Genomic DNA, 24,383 nt, shown 5'->3' on the forward strand with positions numbered 1-24,383 from the left:
TTAGCTCTGTCGCCCACACAAATGAGCTGTAGAAAAAATAAGGCGCCGTCGCCCCGCTATGTCATATCGAGTGGTTATCGAGATCTGAAGAGGTAAAAAACTAAGCAGTTAGACGCCGAAGGCAACGAACTTCTAAACGAGGACAAGGCATAAAAACATTCGGGAGGAAGGAAAGTGTCGAACGCATCAGGGTTACAGAATACCTGAGCACCTTTTGACTACCGTCGTGTCTTGCCGTAATTGAAACTTGACAGATCCAATCTTTATTGTCGAAGGCTTGCTAAATATACTTAAGGAAGTATGTATCTAAATAAGATATATTTACAAACAGTTAATAGTTTCTCTCCTCTTCGGTCCAAATTCATTCATTAGATGATATACCACTGAATTCAGTATTCACTGTTTTATTTGTAATGAAATATTAATTAAGTACCTCTAAATGGGAACTTTACTCATGTGAATTAGGATAAAAAGATGATTCTCAAGTATGTTAGTTTTAATCAAGATGGTTTATATGCTCTGCTTTTTTTTTAACACGGTACGAACGAGCTTGGGCTCACCTGATGGTAAGTGATTACCGCCGCCCATGAGCACCTGCAACACCAGGGGAATGGCAAGTACGTTGTCGTCATTTTAAAAAGGAATAAGCTCTTTTCTTGAATGTTGCCATATCGTATCGGTTTGGAAATACCATTGCTGGAAGGTGATTCCACAATGTTGTTGTGCCTGGCAAGTTTCTAGAAAACCGCACTGTGGAGGACCGCCAATCATCCAGATGATCAGGATGGTATTTTAGTTTCTGGGGAGTGGTACGGTTACTATAGATGGCTATTATTATTATCAAAGAAGATACATTACAGAAAACAGGTAATTTTGTTCTATACCATTTTGACTTGTATAGCCAGGAAACAGTTTTAATTTCGTTTCAGATGTCAGTAATTGACAGCATATGAAGATATAATAAAAGTAATGGATGTAAGAAATAGTAAAATTCAAGATATCGCTATTAGGTAGTACGAGTATAATTAACAATCAGTCAAAACCTTTATGTACTTTTATATTTATTGTGTGATATGTTAGTAAATATTTATAAGATGTAAATATTTGAAAATCGAAAAATATAAAGTGTTGAAAGTAATGTTGCTTGAATTTGGCCAAATGTTTTCATTAGTGTATATAAAATATACACAAAGAATTTTTACTTAAATTATCAATAAATATATTATATGTGTAATACATAAAACAATGCCCCAAATTAGTAGCCCATACCTAGCGCCGATGTTCTGCAAAAAACAGCGTCGGTGTTGGCTGATTTGATAAACAAGTTCTACAAAAACGTATTAGCCTAAATACCAATTGAATTTAAAATTAAATTACTGTAAGTATTTTGCACAACTGGTAGGTAAGTAGGTACATACGCTACTCCCATTGTTGGAAGAAAAGAACACAAGTATAATGTTTTGAAATAGTGAACGGCAGCGCGGGCGCATTGTCATAGCTCTTTCATATTTGATATTAATCGCTACGATTACCTTTCTAGTTACCTATCATTTATTTCTATCATCCATTTGTTACGTTGTAGCTATTTGACAAGACCCTCTGAACTCTTAGAAAATATAGAGTCATTTTGTTTTGCTTGTTTTGGGTCATTATCAAACGTAATGAACAAATAAGATTTATGATTCTATGTACTTTGATGTAACTAAGAGAGTTGAGAAATGAGTAGTTATTTTACTTTAAATTAACTGCTGTAGCGTAATGTACGTAGTTGCAATAGCCTAATCAGTACTGCTAAATGCGAAATAAATATAATCATTTCGTAAAATATATCATTGAGGGGAGTGATGGGTAGTTCTCAGTGAATTTGCCACGATATGCTATTCGTCCTTTACCGGCCAGCATATATCATTACCGCAGACGTCATCATATTTTACCCACCAAAGTAAACAATGGGTCGCCGATAAAGTACTACCTAATACTTTTAATTCGCAGGCGAAGGGGATAGATAATAATGTTATTTTTAGTAATGGCGATCAGTGGTATCAATGCTGTCCTGTACCACGGCAGGTTGATCTCTGGGCACCCCACCCCCCTTTGTAATGTGGCATTAAAAATACATACTACCCTAAATATCCACCCTTCTATCACCAACTCGTATTTTTATAGCGATTTTAATTTATACGTCAAAACCCTTCTCCTGAAATCCATAAGGACGATCTCAGTGGTATTTTTAAACAAAATATTTTTTATATTTTTAATGCATACAAATTGAATGTATTAACAACCTAGTAGATTCTATTTGATAGTTGGTAATGGTCATCGGGTGAAAACTAAGGAAGTGTATATTTATATAAATTTCATACTATAATATAACTAAAATTATAAGGTGAGTAATTTGAATATATTATTAGAATATAATTTATCAACATTAAACGTAAAAAAATAATTCTCAATAAATCATATAAAATTTTATGCCTAAATCCAATAATCGGTTTCTATGGTGTAATAAATATATTATAATGGCGTTGATTAGTTACATGATGGTTTTTATAAGATTGTATCACGGCTTTAGAGTCATAAAAAACATATTTACTGAGAAGCAAGGACCGAGGCCAAAGCTATCAAAACCAGTGTTTGTTTAATTTCCTTTTAGACAGATGTACACACCGTCATAATCAAATAATTAAACGTGTATAATTAGAGCCTAGAAAGACAAGGTTTTATTGAGTACATACGTGTCTCAGTAAAGGTTAAATTCGATTTTTGCAAGTTTTTATTTGACTTCTTACATATTTTATTTAGCTGCACACGTATGTTTATATTTCTATCCGTGCTTATTTTATGGGTTCAATTATATAAACCGTTTTACAGTATTTGATCGAGTGAAATTTTTTTTATCTAATATACATACAAAAACAAGTCGAAATGCGGAAAACAGAGTTTATGTTTTGTTATAAACCAAATACCTAACGGTAAGTACCTACTAATCGTGGCCATAGACTCAAATGAAAATACCACGGACAACATAGCTTCGTGGGACGCCCCTTACGTCGCCTCCTGAAGGAAAGAGTACTTTCTCACTCACTCTCACTGACGTGTCTAACATTTCAGTCATAACAGATCCACGTACAAAACAAGCTGCTTGGCGTCTGTAGTACCCGATGACCTCGTACAAAGTCTTTTATGGTAAGTCCGATGGCACTGCCGGATTTGGTGACAAAAAAATATGAAATAAAAATTCATAAAAGGTAACTATTAGAAGTAAAAAGTGAGGTGTAAATGTTAAATAATGTGATAGTAATAACGTTGGTAGGTAACTGTTGGATGTCTAAACTAAATTTTTCACAATTCAGCATTAAAAACGTTAGGCTCGTTCAAATTGGAAGTACTGCCTTGTTAATCTGGATATATTGAGCAAGTAGTTTTATACTACTGTGATATTGTGTTTATATATTGCGTTGGCAACTAAGTGATTGTGGATTTTGTCCATATATGGAGTTTGCACTTTCTTTTGTTTCGTTAACATGTTTCAAGGACCTATCATACATTTATTCTATATATTAATTATTAGGACGTTGCCTTTCTAAAAAAATATCAATTAATTGTTTTTTTTCTTTAATCTTAATTTAAAAATGGAACGTAAATCGTGCATTTTATTCTTATTTTTTCATCTTAAGACAATATGAATGTTTGTTTTTACCACATTTTATCTTATAAGCCCGTGATGCCATTCAAGCGTTACCAATAGTAAGTAAGTAAACCAAAAGAAGTAGTATCTCGCCCCATTTAGTCGAACGCTCTCCGTTGGCATCCGTTACGTACTTTTTACTACCCCTTACATACATTTTGTATGGATAGCACTTGGAGCACGCGATTGAACGGAACGATTCGTCTCCGTATGTCATGCCTCTGCCTATCCTGTAATATCAGCCTAAACACATACAAATAAAATAAACGAACAACTAAGCAAGCTCTTTAGCGGTTAAAATGAGTAATTAATAGATGAAATATTTGGCCATTTATCATTTTACATTACAGTCAAGTAATGAATAAACATTATATTTATAAGCAGTCACATTACTGATAAATCATAATATTTTTAAATATTAGCTTAAATCTCATATATAAATACAGATGTCAATACTAATTTTCTTAAATCTATATATCTACGCATATGTTTCGGTACATATGCATACTTAGAATTAATTAAAACGGTATGTCTAAAATTAAGGAACACTTGTTAAAACACAATAAATACCTCATTAAATAAATAAATCTATGGGTTGGTAATGCTTGTCTAACTGTTCATACATATCATCCAGTTCCAGTTCGTTTCATGATTATGTCTATTATTAGTGAAAATAATGACGTAATACCGCCATACCTATGCTATTTTTTTTATTTTTTTTTATTAAGAATTTTACGGCCTTGGAAATCTCCTTTCAGCCAAACAATTACATTCTACAATTAATATAAATCAACTATTAATTACATCTATAGCGTTCCTATAGTATTGTGTATAAATTCGTATAAAAATGGATAACTTTCTGTATTTTGTAGGATAGATGGCAAGAGGCGGGGTACTTCTTTTTTATTATATAAACTTATTAAGCCATCTATCAAAATAAGTCTGTGCAAACCAAATGCTGGACATTCCATTATAATATGTTGTAGATCCGCATTTTCTGCTGTACTTAGAATTAATTAAAACGGTATGTCTAAAATTAGGGAACACTTGTTAAAACACAATAAATACCTCATTAAATAAATAAATCTATGGGTTGGTAATGCTTGTCTAACTGTTCATACATATCATCCAGTTCCAGTTCGTTTCATGATTATGTCTATTATTACTGAAAATAATGACGTAATACCGCCATACCTATGCTATTATCTACAGTGATGCTAGATTGAGGGGTTTCTCCAAAAATCTGGGGGATTTGTGAAATTTGAGGGAACGAAATTCTTTGAATATATTCGGGGGAAAAATTGACGCTAGGTTTTACAAAATATAGACATAAAAACAGAAGAACAAAAAATGTGGGCTACAACGGATGAAATTTTTAAATTTATTAATGAACAATGTATGTACCTACTTTGTATTTGGATGTCACTATTAAGTATAGATTTAATAATTTCAAAAGTTGACAATTAAAGTACAGGCATTTCTGTAACAGCAGTGACTTAATTTTTTTCGTAAAACAATTTATTTATTGAAAACAATGGAACAAGTGTTTTAAAAAATGGACATCATGGTTTATCTATATACAAAATAAAACGTATACTGTACTTCCCTATAGAAATAATTATAGACTGACGATACAAGTTGTCTTTATGGAAGGCGGTTTAGAAAATATATAAATAAATTTTTGGGGAGATTTAGGGCATAGTTTGGCAAGAAAATTTGTTATCACTGAAGTAAATATGAATTACTATAGTAAGAATCAAGTATGCTATTACTGTGGCATAGAATTATTTCTAACATTATGTAATGTATGCAAAATGAAGTCTGTATTCACATAATATCTATTATTAAGTATACAATTGTGTTTACTGTACTGACTGATGTATTAAGACAAACTGGGAGTTTACTTAACATTTATTATAGGTATATCTGTTTGTAGGTATCTAACGGTTTAGCACACCGCCTTACTTCCGATAATCGCGGGTTCGATTCCTCTAAACTTTAAACATTTGTATGAGTATGATTGTTTGTATTGTTCTGGATGTTTTAAGTATTTATTCACAAACAAAAATGTGTCTATGCATTTACATTACTTGTCTAGTAACCGTAACACAGCTCTGCTTAGCTTGAGCCTAGAAGGCGCTTTGTATATAATATAATAATATTTTATATAAGGATAATTTATCCTGATTATATTATTATCTTCCCTTTATAATTTAAGTATCTACTAAGAAAATATATCAAAATTCCCACAAGAACGGCAGGTAACGGAAGGACCAACGCGGGTTTCATGCGGTAAAACCGATACCTACTTCAATATCATTGGAAGATTCGAATTGCTTATTGCGGGGATAGGAAAAGATTTTATGGCTATTTATTTCAAAATAACAATACGAATTGATAAATCACTTTGAAATTTGCTTCTTCTAAAGATTTAGCTCCGATCGTTTTGTTATTTTTATTCAGTTTAATTACGAAAAGAACAGGATAGGTAATTTTTATTGTACCTACATAAACATTAAATACATACCATATTATCTAACTTTTACGTAAATATGTAATAAAATGCCATTCATGCTTAAAATTATCATGTGTACTAAATTAAGTACCTCACTTCCGCGACATTGCACCACGATTTGCTCACGAGTGTTTAATGAAACGCAATTTCATTATCAAAGCATACGTTGAGATGCCCAAATCGTGACAGCAAAGACCTAGCGCTTCTTACGTTACGTCAATGCCAATGGTGTTATCATCCTGTGTATCATGATGATGATCTCACCGTAGATAAATACGAACAAATCCAAAATTGTAGATACAAATGTCCCAAATGATTATATGATAACTTTATCATTAAACGGATTATAATTTAATTACAACTTTAATGCATTTTATAGTATATACCTTGCGGTCTTTCGCATTATACCATTGATACTGCAGAGAAAAGTTTTTAAAATATTCTTTTACGTAATACGTGTAGGGGTTGTACTACACTACACTAGTTGATAATGACAATCGATATTGACAATTGATAATGATAATTGATGAATCTACGGAGATGTTGATGTTGTGTGAGCGCTTATTATTACACACTGATTTATTGTATAGTAATGTATGTAGTATAGTAAAACGATATAGGCTACGTAAGTGATAATTTATAAGTATATGATTATTATAGTACGGTGTTCCGAACAGGAACGGTATACAAACTGACGACTCGTCTGATTGTAAGCAGTAATCGTCATCTGTATGTATATATGATATATCTATTCCGAAGAATCACTAAGATGACATTCCTCTATACCCAGTAATTTCACGACCGTGTATATACTTGAACCCAAATTCACTTTACAAAGCAAGCTGCTTGGCGGCTGAAACTGGTGAGACAAAAGTGTTGTAGACGACTGTACAAAGTCTATCTCGATAGTTTCGGTAGGTCTCAGTGTATTACCTACTTTTAATTTTGTTGATTAGTATTTTCACGTCAACCGGTGGCTCAAAAAATGGAAGATGGCCAACGCATCTGTTACGACTATATGACCTACTTATTAATTTGTGATTTAATATATTACGAGTAATAGTTTAGTTGTCAAATATAGATTGACATTGTTGTAAAAAGAAAATTATAAAAAGAGACAATACAATTATTCTGCTGTAAACGTATATATTATTTATTAGTAAACTCACCATCTCAACAAAAAAGAACCCCATCACAACATCTGGCGACCGTGACTTAGAAGAAAAATGTTGAGATTAAGAAAATTAAGAACAAATTTACGCTGATTATTCACAAAGACTGGGAACCAGTTATCAGAAATATTAAAGGAACCCATACGAAATACTGCGGAAATAAAGGTGTGTCATTCAATATTTAAAAGTAAAGCAGACGAATTATTTAAAATTGATAAAGATATTTACAATGAATGGTTGAATGACGACGAAACAAATGAAGATGAATTTTACGCAGATTGTGAAACGGCCGATGAATTTTTGATTAAATGGATTACTCTAGATAATATGTATCAAGACGTAATACAACGGCAGAATAAACATCAACCTGCCTCTCAGTTACCAGTTGTATCACCTGAGAGACAGGATATAAGTCCAAGAACTTCAAATAGAGATGACAATGAACAGAGTGTGAGCAATTATAAAAGTATGAGAATTTTAAAGAATTCACACGAAGTGAGTGTCACTAGAGACTCGATAAATAAAGAAAGAGATGAAAGAGTCGAGTTAGCCATGTCAGGGTTTATAGATTATATGAAAGAAGTAAATGAACCGACAATGGAATATATTTCTTCGGGTATTGGTAAGAAATACGAAGGAGATGAAAAGATAGAAAAAGACGTAAGGAAACATTCTTTGAAGTATGAAAACATTAGTTACGACTATAAACAAAAGAAGGAAGAACAAAAACTAGATACAATTTTGACATACTATGATTATGAAGAAGTGGAAAAGAAATTAGTAATGATTATACAAAGAGAATATTTTCAAGTGGATGACGAGTTTAAGAAATTGAAAAACAAGACTATTTTTACAGATGAAAAGGGTATGATAAAAATGAAAACTAAACTAATTCTGAGCCAAGAAGAAAATAGATATATTAGATGTTTAATAATATTACCATCGCATAGTGTAATTTTATTTCGACTAGTTCAAGACAAGTATATCAGCTGGAAATTTAAGCCACCGGACCCTACTTGGTGGAGGGGAGGTTGGGTGGAAAGTTGGTACGCTTGGTGGGACGGGATAGAGAGAGTAGGCAAAATTAAGATAAACCCTAATGTATTCAAAGCTCATTTACAGTAGGTGAAGAGCACTTTGTCAGTATATATGACCTACTTATTAATTTGTGATTTAATTTATTACGAGTAATAGTTTAGTTGTCAAATATACATTGACATCAGTGTAAATATATTATAAAAAGAGACAATACAATTATTCTGCTGTAAACGTATATATTATTTATTAGTAAACTCACCATCTCAACAAAAAAGAACCCCATCACAACAGCATCCAAGTCGCTTTATGTGACATTAAGTTTGCGACCAGAAAATTGCCCAACGGTAACCCTGAATAGTAAACTCTACCCCAAAGTGATATAGTGAAGTATCTTGGAATGTCGTTTCCCAGGAGTGGACTCTCCAGTAATATGGTTACTGGTACGACCCTGGGGTAAAAATCTTTTGTATTTCGCTGCCATGGTATGTAAGAAAGGGGTGGGTAGGGGGAGGAAGTAGGAAGCTTAAGGTTTTTAAACGGACGGCAACTCACACGTGACACCCTTGGTGTTTCAGGCGTCCATTGGCTACGCTAATCATGGCCGTAAGCTTGTTTGCCACCATCGTAGTATAAAAAAATCGGCCACAAATCCTGCAATGGATTATATAATGAGAGGTTTTCAATATATAACAAAAAAATTACAATTTTTACGACATGCAATACAAAAAATTTACAATTTTTTGTATTGCATGTCGTAGTATTACTCACCGACTTACATAATTCATTCGATAATCTGTAATTCTGATAAGAATTTATTTAAACTTATAATTTACTAGCTTTTGCCCGCGGCTTCGCTCGCGTTAATTTGTCCCGTTAGGGGTGGAATTTATCAAAATCCTTTCTTAGGGGATGCCTACGTCATAGTAGCTTTATGCATGCAAAGTCTCAGCCCGAACGGTTTAAAATTGACTGTTTCATATAAACATTCATCCCCTATTTTATCCCCTTGGGGGTAGAATTAATCAAAATCCTTATTCTTAGCGGATGCCTACGTCATAACATCTACCTGTATGCCAAATTTCAGCCCGATCCGTCCAGTGGTTTGGGCTGTGCGTTGATAGATCACTATGTCAGTCACCTTTGAGTTATATATATTTAGATTACTTTAGTATTAGATTATTATTAATTTAATCATAATCTCCCTTATATTAGGAATATATTTAGTTTCTATAATTATAAATAAATAATATATGCCATCATCACAGAATCTATAAGTGTAATAGGTATCTTTATTTTTAGCATAAAGAGGAAAAACAATGCAAATGAGATTGCGTTAGTTAAGGGCTTGAGTCACGTCTGATGGTAAGTGATTATTGCACCGTTCCAGATAAATCCACAATGGCACAGGGGATTTGCAGGTGAACTGCCTGAATTTTTTGTAGTATTTTAAATACATCAATATTTTTCGATACTTACAAAAACCTGTAGATACAAGCCGCACCCTTTGTCTAAAATTTTGTTAATGTTAATAATTTATAGATACGCGTGCAATGTATTGTATTAATATAAATAATATTCACGTTTAAATGAATTGGTTATCTTATACAATCACGAAATTCAAAGTGTGTGCGTTAGTGATATCATCATTCGTAAGTATTGATGAGGTAGGCATCTATTTTGTTATTATGCATAAAACAATTATATTTAAACGTGTTTTATTATTTTTATCTCGACATTATTCGTTACTTGAATTCCAGCTGTCACTAAGGGCTAGACTATTCTGCTTCCCCTACTATGTAAATCTCTACATTCCATTCAAAGCATTTTGCGCCATCAAATAATAATATAATATAAGTAAAACTTTCAAAAAGGCTTGCCTATAAGGGTGGCGACCTAGTCGATAAGACTGGAAATAAGAATTAAATTCAAAGCAAATTAATCATAATTTACTTGAAGCTACGTACGTACATGATCCTGGCGGATAAATCGCTTTATAATTGATGAAAACTAATTACAAAAATACTTTTGAAGAATAAACGTTAAAAGGCCATGAAAAAAGAAAAAATACTATCTAATTGTACAGTTACTTTCATATATATAGTAACAATAATTCAAGTGAGTGAGTGTTCAATCATTTCTATTGGTAATATCGTTTTGAAATAGCACTTAATTAGTCAAGTTTTTGTAATCACAAAGTATATTGATAAAGCTATATAATGAATTCTTCTTTTATATGTAACAATGAAATAATACAAAACTTTGTATCGTGTACGACAACCTCGGTGGTCTAGCGGTCTAGCACACGACCGATGGTCGCGGGTTCGATTCCTCGCACGGCACAAACATTTGTATTCATGAGTATGATTGTTTGTATCGGTCTGGGTGTTTTCTATGTATAATATGTATGTATTTACAAAAAAAATCTATGTATATGTATCAGTTATCTAGTATCTATAACACAAGCTTTAGATAGCTTAAATTACAACATTTATACAATAGTTTCGTATAGAACGTAGCATCAAGAATAGTCTATAACATCCTAGGCTCTTACTTAGAATATACAATCGACTCTAATATTGTAAAGAAGAAAAATTTTGCCAAATCACTTTGAAAAACTCTTAAAATTAAATAAAAAAAAAATAAACAATTAAAATAATATAGCTAGTATTACATAATATGTAATGACGTGTAGGAACATACTATTAATATTCTAAAGTATTTTTGCTACAATCCAGAATTTTTAATATAATAATAATAATAATCTCAGGACAATTCACACAGCATAAATGTAGCAATCTAATTTAAAAGAAATTGTGAAACAATAGGTGTGCTATAGATTATTCTCAATTGTTAGCTAGCTGGAACAGTAAAGATTATTAAATTTTATTGATGTGTATGTGGCAAAACCCTATCTATTATCATTACATAGTATAAAACAATGTCGCTGTCGATGTCTGTCCGTCCCTATGTACGCTTAAATCTTTAAAACTACGCAACGGATTTTTAATAGATTGAGTGATTCCAGAGGAAGGTTTATATATATAATACATATACATGCGTGCCAAGCCGGGGTGAGTAGCTAGTATATAATAAATTATTACTTATGACTTTAAATTCTAATAGCTATAACCCTTTTCTATTTAGGTTAGTGTCGGCATAATCGGCAAGCTTACAGCACACGTGATGGTAAGTGATTACCGGCTTCAATAACCAGCCGCAACAAGGTGAATTGCAGGCGAATTGCCGGTTTTATAAGGACAAATGTGCTCTTTAAGGTTTCAGTATGTATATATGTATGTAGGTACTTAAACGATTATTGCCATATAATCAATGAATGACGTCGCGACATATAAGTTTTATCCAAAATCTAATTCGATTAAATATATGTAAAATAAGAAAGCAAACTTTGTATAATTTTATGAAGTAATATAAAAATTCTTAGTAAACAAACGTGGAATGTAAATAATGTGTACTCATAACTAATGTTTAAAAAATCCTCTTCATCGATGATTCACAAATCCTATTTGAAGTGATTTAATGGAGTTTGTTAATCCCAATTCACGTGATCAATTCCGCAGTATACAGTAAATAGTAACTATATACTGGAAACAAGATTCAAAAAGGGTACAAGAGCCATCTGGCATGCATATGCCGACGGCTAGTGATCGTGGAGATATCCAGAACGTGATATGTCATGTATATACATAGTTGTCGATTTGTTGTTACTAGTAGGTGATCCGCATTAGAAATTACGTCACATTTAAATAGTAATAATTTAAATGAGGTGTCAAGAAATCCAAAACTCCTAGAAGGGTTGTGAAGTGGAGTGGGTCATAGCTTCGAACCCAGAATTATCCAATCTCACAATCCCTCAAACCCCTTCCCCCATTACCCTGTAACGTAATATATGAAGAGCCCCATACTTGTTACTTCCTAAATATATGGATATTATATTTAAAATTGTAACGACTTAACAAATTGTTTTAGGTAAGTAAAAACATAGTCGTTGATACGCAAAGAATTTCAATTCTTTTTATTCCGTTTAGTGTTCCATAATAGTGTCATAATTATGGCATATGATATATACATAATAGAACAAAATAAGTAAAAGCTTATTCAACAATAATATCTTCTCAACAATGTTAATGTATAAAAACGGATATAACATGACGTTACGTTATAACACTGACTGTTTTTTTAACTGAACTATATCATCATCCTTGTTATTCACAACTTCCAAGAACGCTTTCAGATAGGCATTTGTAATAAATTAAATTATACAGAAAAAAAAACGGCACAACGTGCAAATGAGAGATTATATTCTAGAGATCAATGAATCAGATTGTAATAATAGATATATTGAATGCGTGATAGATGAGCATTAAGCTATATATCTTTTGCTGTCAGTTTTGACACAGTCACGGAACTCACTATTATGATTGAAGGGAAACTGAACGTATGATATATGAATCTGTGATTGTATGTCGAACATCGAACGATGATTTTTGATCAGGCTTATTACATTAGGTTAGTAGGTGGGTCGGTCAACCATAAATTCAAAAGAGTTACACTGATTTCATCAAGGCGTCTAGAACATGTTCTTATTTGTATATTACATGTAAGTATTAGGATTTTCCAGCCAATATGTTTCGTCATCATTTGTATTAATTTATTTATTCGATTCGCACACGCAGTTTAAGTGAGTTGAAATGACCAATCACTGACCAGTTTCTTTACTGGTCGTAGTATAGCCAATCGTAACAGCAATCGGCTAATCACGTTTGCAACGTAGCTAAGTGTTATAAAATCCAAATTTAAGTCAAAGAACCCTATGAACCATCATCATTCATCAAGTTGTGAAACCTGAAGTGGACAGCAGATCCGAAGTGGAAACCAGAAGAGCAAAACGCAACAAGGGAGAATCGATCCCCGGCTCTTCCAGGGGAATATACGACGATCCGGCTATATGTAAATAGTGCTTGGTCTCTATCTTTCCACAAAGACCGACCTGTGTGATCGTGTTACATAAGCTGAGTCTCCCAAACTGTCATCGGTTCTACCGAATTGATACACTATCATTGTGTTAAGGAGACTTTATGATTAAATGATAATTGTACTGAAAACATTACTGCTAAAAATATTGTAGTGTGTATACAAGTACGTAGTATTATATTTGTAATTGAATTATGCGTCACTGAAGTGGTTGTGTGAATATGCGGTATTTGAGACAGGAAATATGGAAGTTAATCACTTTAATAAAATAGGTAGGTATAACTTACAACACCAAAAAAAATTGTAATTCTAGAAGCGTCAATAAATGTTCCATAATTAGGAATATGTATTTATAAAGATTTGGAACGACTTTGTATATTTTTTAAATTGTTTAATAGAATGTAATTTCAAACTCTATTTAATAACATATTACGAATATTTATGTTAGAGAAATTACTCAGTATGTTTCGTGTTTAGTAAAAAATACTTTATATCTACGTCCGTGTATATTTTACACAAGCAATATCTGTCCAAAACTAAAGGTTTTACGATTCTGTAGAAATACTCCATATTTCTTAATCAATATAGGTATGTAATATTATGTTATCTGTGATATAGGTATTAAACGACAGTACGTTACAGACATTTCTTAAAAGTCATGCACTGTGGCTGTGATATATAGATTGCAACCAGCACCAGGAAATTACATAATAAGCTTTGAACGATGTCGCTTCCTAGTCTAGGCAAACGGGCGTCCCGGAAGACTGATAATATTCAATAAATTCTGTATGCTACTTTGTTATAGTACCTACCTACTGCTACTTTGTTATAGTTCAGTTATTTCATGTCTCCTCTGAAATGTTTGACAGGAAACAATGGCTTAAATAATGTCAAGCCAAAATGTTATCTGTATGTTTGGCGAGTTAAATTATAGTTATCTTATTTAGACGAGTATTTGTTGATGTCACATAATCGTAGTATAGTTTGCGTAATATTATTTTGTTATTTTGTTCCTAACAAACAAACGACTTCCATAGTCATAAAGTTAATCTTACTCAAATCTAAATAGGAGAAAAACCCATTTAGTAAAAACATCGAAATTCAATTCCGATAAAATCTCTTTTAAAGTTAAATTTCTTATAAAATTTTCTTTAAAGTCCTTTCACGAAATAACACCTTCAAGAAATTATTTTATTAAGAAGCTTCTGTTATCTCGTTTATTACCTTTATGATGTCTATACTTTCATGTGTCACGAATAAAAACAATAGAAAGACCATAAAACATTAACCAATCATACGCATACATTTTAGGTAGCTATTTTACGTACATCACAAACATTTTATCTAAAAATCTATATAGGTATACAAAGGTGGTGGTAAATCCAGACAGACCCCCTCAATGAATTCATCCATACCAGACGGTGTTTGTCGCGGACAAAAACACCAAGTTGTGGCCCCTATTCCATAGCCAGTGTTGCCCGATGACGTCAGTTAAATTCAGACGAGCTTCCTCAAAATTTTGGTTCGAGAAAAATCTCCCTAATAAAGAAATTCTATAGTAAATAGTATGGTATTGGTGATTTTGGTTTTTTCAGTTTAAGATCCTGATAACTTTTTTATATTCTGTTTTTTAACCACAACCTCGTTAGTCTTTTGGTCTGTGTTCTTGTTTATTTAGATGACAAGGTAACTAACTAGTGGCGTATTTGGTATCAGTGTACCATACTAGATCGACCTCCACGTTGTCACCCCTCCACATAGATGGGTTAAGGTTATCCACCCATTTATCACATAATGAAAAAGAACTCATTAGATAATATCAGTTTTTTTTAATGTAATCATTAACTTTCTTAATTGTACAGTCATATTATCTGAATGGGATATTATACCATGATATTATTGTATTATGTAAGAGCTTCCTATATTCACGACACGTCGATCTGTGATCAGGACGTTTGTAACTGCGTCGAAATAGGCGAAGCTCTTAAGAAATATTATCCTGATATTTATCATGGTAATATTATTTAACAGCTCCCGATACACATTGTAATGATGGAATATTTATGCCATTTATATAATGTTTGCACACATTATATAAACAGGATAAATATTTCCTATATAAATTGTTACGTAAACAACGTTAAAAATAGTTTAAATATTGTTTAATAAATTTCTTTCGCCTGTCGCCATAAAATCCCCTCAAATTTGGAGAATAAACTCTAATCTGGTATCACTGTCTATGGTCCCTCGAACCAGGCGCGCCGCTTCCAACCGCGGCGCTAGAGTCCGTACACAGGGACTACTCGGCTGGCCCTCGGTTCGGTTCGCCCGACAGTCAGCCGCGCGCCGCTAACCATAGCGTTTGTGTGTATCAAAATATCGTATTTCACATAACTTGTTCCTTCGCAACTTGCAAATATTTGTGTTTAACTTTGACTTTTCCCTGAATTTTCAAATAGTGTCACTTTCCAAACGGTGTAACAGCCTGACCGCGTGCACCCTTGTTCTCGCAAATGCGGGATTTGAATATTTGTGGCAAGAAAAATAAACATAGCACTTCGGTAAGTTTATTTAATGAACGTTAAATATACGCCTCTTTATATAGTTCTTAGCATACCTGATAGCATCGTATTCATTCTGGTTACTGAGGAAATAGCGGTTTTAGAATTGATTGTATTAAGTGCTTAACTAAAATTACATATACTTAATACATAATTAATAAGTCGATGAAAGTGAAAGTGGTTATTTTGATGATCGTAAGTGGAATCCTTTATCGAATATGTACGTACCAGTCTATAAACAAGTTTGCTATAAAAAAATTTGGCATACAACTTGAAATATTTTAAAAACATTATCTCATAATATTTTTATTCTTTACAAGATTTTCAACAATGGACTGATGAGAGCACCTCCTAAAGGTCTACCTATGGGGCCCGTAGTAGCAAACCCTTCCCTCTTCTATTTAATGAGTAGGTAGAGTAGGTACCGACTCTTCTGTCTACTCCATAAAAAATAAGGCACTTATATTTGGGTAACTTATCAAGTACTTAAACATATAGTAACAAAAATACTAAGAAATACTCAGTATAAAGATTATAGTATCCTGCCTATATGCCTTATCTAATAGGTATAGTGAAATAATAAGTGTTATAGTTACGACGATATTAATCATATTGAATATATACGTATCTACCTAATCCAAGTAGATATCTACATATAAGTAGGCTGCAGGCCACTCTGACATGGACATAGACTCTTTTACTTATCTCAAAAAAAAAAAATGCTTTTAGTGGTGAAAATGCAACAGATAGACAGACAGTTTCGCAAATATCAGTGATGATTTTTATTTTCTCATCGATATAGATGAACATCCCGCCTGCGCTAATTGTATACGTTGGCATGGCAATAAAGCGATCTTAGCGAAATTTGCTACGTGGAAATCGCCTATTACAAACAAACCCCATACAGGAGAAAGGGGATTATTAGTAATGTGGCTTGATTTCCCCATTGCTAGCGATGTACTGTGTCAATTTGACCTCCATGCGATTCCTCCTGGAAACCATCAAGACAAAGAAATAAAAATAAATAACCCCATACAGGGTATTTGAGACGGGGGAAGGGATTGACAGACCGTTGAAATGGTGACAGATTCCGGTTGATTTTGCCAATTGAATCCTATTAGCAAAACGAGGATACTGGGTATGCAGTAATTTTATAAAACGCTCTGACTTTATCAGTGGCAACAAGAACCGCAAAATTATCTGCAATAAACGATAACTGACACACCAACGTCGGATGTCAGTATGTACAATTGTACAATATCAGTCGTATCACTAACCTTATTGAATATTAACGTTTAAAGTTCACTTACCAATTTTGTATCGAAGCTTTTAATAAACTAGCTGTACTCGCGACTTCGTCCGCGTGGAATTTAACTTTATATTTCATAAAGCAAAAGAATTTTTCTAAAATAAAAGTAGCCTAAGTTACTCCTTATTACATTTTTACACCTGCCAATAAAAGTCCCCTCAAAATCGGTCCAGCCATTTCAGAGATTAGCCGGAATAAACAGACAGACAATAATTGTAAAAACTGTTATTTTGGTATATGTACCGTATTTGTATTCATATGCATGTAGTAAAAAACGGTTATTTCAATATTACAAACAGACACTCCAATTTTATTTATATGTATAGACAATAATACAACATAATAACAATAATCCTAAATAATTCATTCATACAGCGCCATATAGTTCAAAACTAAAGCTTATACTATGCATACTAAACAACCGATAAAATACTTACCTAATTACATATTTTTAAATACGTAGAATATATCCAGAACAATACAAACAATCTTAATTAATACAATTATTAGTATAGTAGTATACCACTTTCTCTCTTCTCTTCTATACCCAATGGTTGTTTGGATATGTTTCTTATAATTTACTTCTAGTGCAAAAAAGAGTAAATTAGTAATTAAAATATAGTGACAGGATCATCGGAAGTAAAGCTAAAACATTAAATCAACGAAGCAATCATCAAATTAACGCCTCACAATGAAAATATTTAAATGACTCAGTACTTACTGCAACTGCATACTTACTTTACGTGTCAATAAATTAGGCACTAATCTCTGATTTAAAACATTTTTGAGACAATTCTAAAAAATGTTTTAAATCAGTGTTCATACGCGCAATGTTCTACTAGAGACTATATAATATATATATTTTTGTTACTGTATTTTAGTTCTGAATCGGGTTTGTTGCTAATTTATGTATGTATATATATTATAAATAATCACCGCAAATAGTTTTGTAAGCAATAATTTTGTTTTCACACAAATCGAGATAACTGCGTTAACAATGTTTGTTTTTGCCGTATTTCCGTAAAGGATATTATTCCTTTTGTGATATAACGTGTGTGTGTGTGTATAGTTATATTTTATTAATGGAAATATACTGACAAAAAATGTGTAGACTGAATGCTGGCGAATCTAATTGCTTGTTATAAATATGATAATAACAATATTCATGACCAGTAAATGCAAAAGAAATGTGATAATATGCTTAACACATAACCGGAACCGGGTTTAGAGTCAGAGTTTAGATCAGGGATGCCAACCGTACTAGAATCCTAATATAGGCATGAAATCTATAGGTTCTTCCTCTTACATTACCTAATTGGTTTTTTTATGGATGATAATGGAATGGTGCACCCACCTGGGCTAACGGTTACGCTGGTGGGTCACCAGTGGAGGATGATAAGACGAGCATGTGGTCAGGTCAGTTAGCCCATCGTGACAAATTCACCAAGAATTTATCTACGATGGTTTCCAGGGGAAACCGCGTGGAGGTCAACCTGCCATGTTACATTGTAGTCAGTCATCAGATCATCAGTCCACATTATTAGCAATCCCTTTCTCCCCAGTTAATTGGTGTAAGTCACTTATACACAAAAACAGCTCTACAGACTGGCAATATCACTCATGCGTTGCAATTCAAGAAATCTAAGATGTCATTATGCCTTTTAAAAAGTATACCAGTGACCAGTGGTATACTAAATAATTTAAGGTTGGCAACCCTGGTATGGATTGTATCAAATATGCAAGGTAACGTCACGGTTGAATCACGCCCCCTCTGTCGCCGCCAGAATCAATAGTGCGTCACACAATGGACCAGACGGACATTAAATGCAAGTGCAGTGATTTTACCCGTCCACATAGGTGACGAACTAAATACCTACCTAAAGCCGGCTGTACACTTATTTTACACATAACTAACAGTACCCGCGATTTCTTTCGCGTGGAATTTAACAAAAAAGTTAATTAGAGATTTTTTCTAAAATATAAGTAGCCTAGTTAGTAATTAGGTTACATACCAATAAAATGGCTACCTGCCAATAAAAGTCCTGTCAAAATCAGTCCAGCCTTTTAAGAGATTAGCCGGAACAAACAGACAGACTGACAAAAATTGTAGGAAATGATATTTTGGTGTATGTACCATGTTTTTATTCATATGCATCTAGTAAAAAACTATTATTTCAATGTTAAAAACAGACACTCCAATTTTATTTATATGCATAGACTTAAACATAGTAGGTACATACTAAACTTATATGTCTCACATGAGAAATAACTATTTTCAAATAAAAAAATTGCATTGAAAAAAGAGGCAAAACAAATTATAATAAAGTAAACACAATAATACCGTCGACTTCAGAAACTACACCTCTTTTGAAGTCGGTTGAAAAGTAAAAAAAAACAGTATTTCACAATTATATCGAAACTATACAACTAAAGTCTACGTCTGCATCAACAGACTCGTACCTTCGTGAAATTTAAATGTGAGGGTATTATATTGATTGAAAACGAAATGTGATTAACAATGTATGTACATGTTTATTATATACTTCAGCCGTTTAACTATCACAAAAATGCCTCACCATGTTTTACTCAGTCATGTATGCTAACTCTTATTGACTTTTACTATCTGTTTTCTAAAAAATATAGTAAACTCTACATATAATTAGTTGTCCAATATATTTTATAATAGAATTAACAAATAAGATAATATGAGAAACAGTAGATTAAATAATGTAAATCATTTCGTATCGTTTGCATACAAACTACAAATGAGTTGCTAAATTTCTCTTTGCTCTAAAAGTTTTTCATTTCGTTAATGACATTAGGCAGCCACTTAAAATCTCTCCAAATACATACATACATATATGTATGTATATCAGTGCTGCTTTTTGTCAGACTTGTGACTACGCTTGACACACATATTAAGTAGATGAGTTTGGTTTTACCCGAAATTGGTAAAGCAATTGGAGATGTTGTTATTTAATAAACAAACTTTACAAATAGCTTAGAATTGGACTCTTCTTTCTATTGACAATAACTGTAACAATTTCTTAATTAGAGTTTGGCAAATTCTTATTATTCATTTTACCATATTGGTTATCTCTGTTAAAAAATATATGACATATAATCATTTATAATATCAATGTTAAGTTGTACCTTATACATCTTTTTTATCCGTTACATATATATGTATATGTAACGGTAATATAATCTAAGTACGTGAGTATTGAGAAACAAAATATTTTTAAGTAGAATAACATTCTAGTCTATATATACACATATATTTATATTACTATAGTAAAGGGACAATATCTCTGAACGGTAAATATAATTAATATTATGTTTGGAAACTTACAAAATTTAAACAAATTTTATAAAAGGAGTAGGTACTTAGTTCATTTTGTGGAAGAGTTTGAGAGAAAGTTGTTTAGATTTCAGCATAGTATTAGGATTTACGACTAACCTTGTCTATTTATGTAATAATTTTATAGTCTATTTATTACAGCGAGTACCCAAACCATATTGATATATGATACACTTGATACTCGATGTAGCTTATTGAAGCTTGACTCTAATGTTCTTAATAATCAATTGGTTGTCACGCGAATGTTGTATATGTGAATATTATTATGAAGTTTTATAATATTACTATGCACTTTCTTACCTCTATATATATTTTACCATGTGGTTTGGTGATTTTTTTTTGTATGATGAAGTGACAACTGTCGCCTATAAGATGAACATCGTCACCAACTACACGTTATTTTGTAACGCTCGGTGCGTATTCCAGAGGACCTACGATGTACGTAATTTATGCCTTGGTGGTCTAGTGCTAGTGCTTTACCACACCGCTTTATTTCCGATAGTCGCAGGTTCGATTCCTCGCACGGTACAAATATTTGTAATCATAACTATGATGGTTAGTATCGCTCAGTGTGTTATCTATTTAGATAACAATCTATATTAGGTATGTATTTACATAAAAATGTATGTTTCTATTTATATCAGTTATCTAGTACTAATAACACAAGTTCTGCTTACCTTGGTACTTGATGGTGCTGTGTGAATTGGCCTGAGATATTATTGTCATGCCTCCTTATTCTGTCACGCATTACTCTACATACTCAGCAGACGACTTCGTACAAAGTGTACCTACTTAAATTCGTTCTCACAGCTCTAACATAATATGTACTAGTAAGAATGCTAATCGCATGTTGTTATTGTACCTCAAACACTGTACTCCACTTCAAGATTGTTAATCAGAATGTAGGTATCAAACGGTTCTGATATTACAATACATTTGTATAACAAAGCTCAGTGCTTAAAGGCTTTGTTAAGGAATTCCACAGAGGCCATAAAAAGGTGTGGTATGTATGCCTTTCACGCCTGAGTACAAGCTCGGTTAGCTGTTGTAATTAGTTATGACGTTTTATGATGGGTTCCCAAGAAACTAATAACTGGCGTTAGTAAAATTCAACTTTAGCCTCGTAATTATATGCACTTACATCAATAAATCGATATTCAACGGGTATCATTATATATATTTATAACTATATAAATTCCGTAGAATTTCTGTATAATTTAAATATGTCCCTATCTATCTATATTATTATTGTAACTATAGTAGATTACACGTGGATAATATTACATTTGAAAAGAATATAGTTTTAGAGATAGGTGCGTTTATTAATAAAACAGCAAAGAATACGAAAGATATCAAGTTTATTCTTTGAATCGGGATAAATAAGTACTTACATATATCTGATATGCATAGTCATCTAGAACTGAAAATATATTTAATATTAGGTACTATTAAAATCTAAATAAAATGATTTACAGTAACAGAGAGAATGCGATTAAGTGCTGTAACAAGGAAATACGTAAGTAAACTTATAAAAACAAAAAACGCTTGTAAATATATATACATATTTACAAGCGTTTTTTGTATATATTTTACAATTTGATCCCCATAAAAAATCTACTAGTCTCCCAATATCAAAATTTCTAATCTAATCAATCAAAAAAGTAATCACACCCGTCAATTCCAAAGGAATCTTCAGATTTTAGGTAAACAATTCGGCTCTTTAGGATGTTCGGATGTAAAACAAAAGAAATATCTTCGAATTAGGAAGTATCCGTTTTGACTGTTGGTTGTAAATAAAGGCAAATAGACAAGCTTCTCTTTAAAGTGTGCTGGAAATCATAGATAAAATACTTGCATAAGTTTACCTTTATAAACATTATCATGTAAATGTCGTTTCTGTAAGTGGTCGGAGGCATGCGTGGATCAAGTTACGCACTGTTGACGTAAGTGGACACTCCTACTTCCATAGGCGACTAATTACTTAACTAAGCGATGCGTACAGACATGCTACTAAGTACATACGAATGGATACACCCTACAAAAAATATTAACGCAAATATTTGTAAAAATAATTGGATCTTTCTCTTTCATATGCATAAACTACTACTACTAAACATATGAAGGAATAATTGTTTTACGTTACCGTAAGTTGAGAATGACTTAAACCTTAGATTCTTACAGAATGAAAAATTAACGTACATTGCATTTCAAATAACATAGCTATTATTTTTAATTCGCTATTTGACAGTTCGAATTGAATACAGTCTATCTGTTGGATAGACAGTATATATATAGAACATCATTAAAACTCAGCATACAATTGGTTAAAGAAATGCAGTTGAATAGATAGCTACCATGTTTTAAAGTCAGTAAAGTTTGTAAAAACGGAGTTTTTGCGTCGGCAATAATAAACATTGGGAATTCCAAATATAAGTTATAAAGGATGAGAGACCATGAATCATGCATACCTGAGAATGCACGCAGGCGATAGGTACAATCGTAGCTGTATACGTCACTGGCCGGTTCCTTTACGGTAGAACAACTCTACCATGATATCATTATTTCACTATTCAATACTCGTTCGTCGATGTTAAATAGTCTACACACGACCCTAAAATTAGGGGCAATATCACAGAAGTAGTGGGGAGAGGCCTGGATCACTCCATAGAACACTTCCTGTTTAGATCAATCTTTAAGGGTTGTGTAGATGTATATATATATATATAGTGAACCGTCTACCACGATATGGCCTCTGATTTTAGAGTCGTATGTAGACCATTTTTCGATTTAGAAAGTAACCAGCTAAAGCACGAAAAACTGTACCTATTGTATCCTGTCCTGATAAGGAAACCAGTTTGCATATGGAATTTAGATAAATTATTTTTCTTAAATATAAGACTTTGAATATATTTTTGATTTAATTGATTTTTATCTTTCTTTTTCGGTCGCATTACTTTAAGCAGATATGCATATATTATTAAGATAAAGCAGCCGAACAGCAATCATTTATTATGATTATCTACGTGTGTATTTAATGGATTTCGATAATTCTTATTATAAATATTTAATACCATCATAGTATAAAAATATATATATAATATATTTTTATACTATGATGGTATGCCTAGCTTATATGTTATTCTAATCTATAACCTATGTTAAAGTTTCATCAAAACCCACTTTCGTGTTTATAATAATAATGATATTAATAAAATAAGATATGTAACAAAGTATGTGTCAACAAAGAATAAAGTTCTCTTTTAAACTTATTTCTGGATGGTTTTGTTTATCACATTTAAAATTGTTGTAGCATCATTATCATTTTAAAATACTTATCTTTTTTTTTAATTCTATTATAAAAAGTATTTTTTCTGAGAATATAAGTATAGAAAGTAACTTAATAAATCGTTTTACTTAAAATAAAATAAATATGTAGTTAATTGAATAGGCACTTAACTATTAATCACAAAAAATAATAGTTCAATAACTGCATAATGCGAATCATAAAACTGAGTCATAAAATAATATTATTTAATTGCATATTATAGAAAATTACAGTCTTCGCTCTACACAGGATCTAACAACTTATTGTTGTAATATTTCCAGGCTAGTCTTGCCGTATGTAACTTTTTATATTTCATTCGCCTTGCCATTGAAATATGTTTTAACAAAAATTACATACGGCAACTCTAGAGATTATGGGATGACTACAAGATATTTATGGGATTGTACTTTTTTATCGAGTCT

At 32.2% G+C, this 24,383-nt stretch overlaps 1 protein-coding gene across 1 annotated transcript in view; it reads left to right on the forward strand.

The window, feature by feature from the left end:
* Nucleotides 1-15,784: 15,784 nt before the first annotated feature.
* The window catches only part of LOC131842930 (beta-1,4-glucuronyltransferase 1), a 54,117-nt gene continuing 45,518 nt past the window's right edge, over nt 15,785-24,383 (forward strand). Inside the window, exon 1 of the mRNA XM_059191504.1 lies at nt 15,785-15,966. The gene's annotated coding sequence lies outside the window, so the exon portion shown is untranslated. The remainder of the gene's footprint in view (nt 15,967-24,383) is intronic.

This window comes from Achroia grisella, unplaced genomic scaffold, assembly GCF_030625045.1.
Source record: "Achroia grisella isolate CSIRO2021 unplaced genomic scaffold, CSIRO_AGI_Agris_v1 utg2671, whole genome shotgun sequence".
NCBI lineage: Eukaryota > Metazoa > Arthropoda > Insecta > Lepidoptera > Pyralidae > Achroia > Achroia grisella.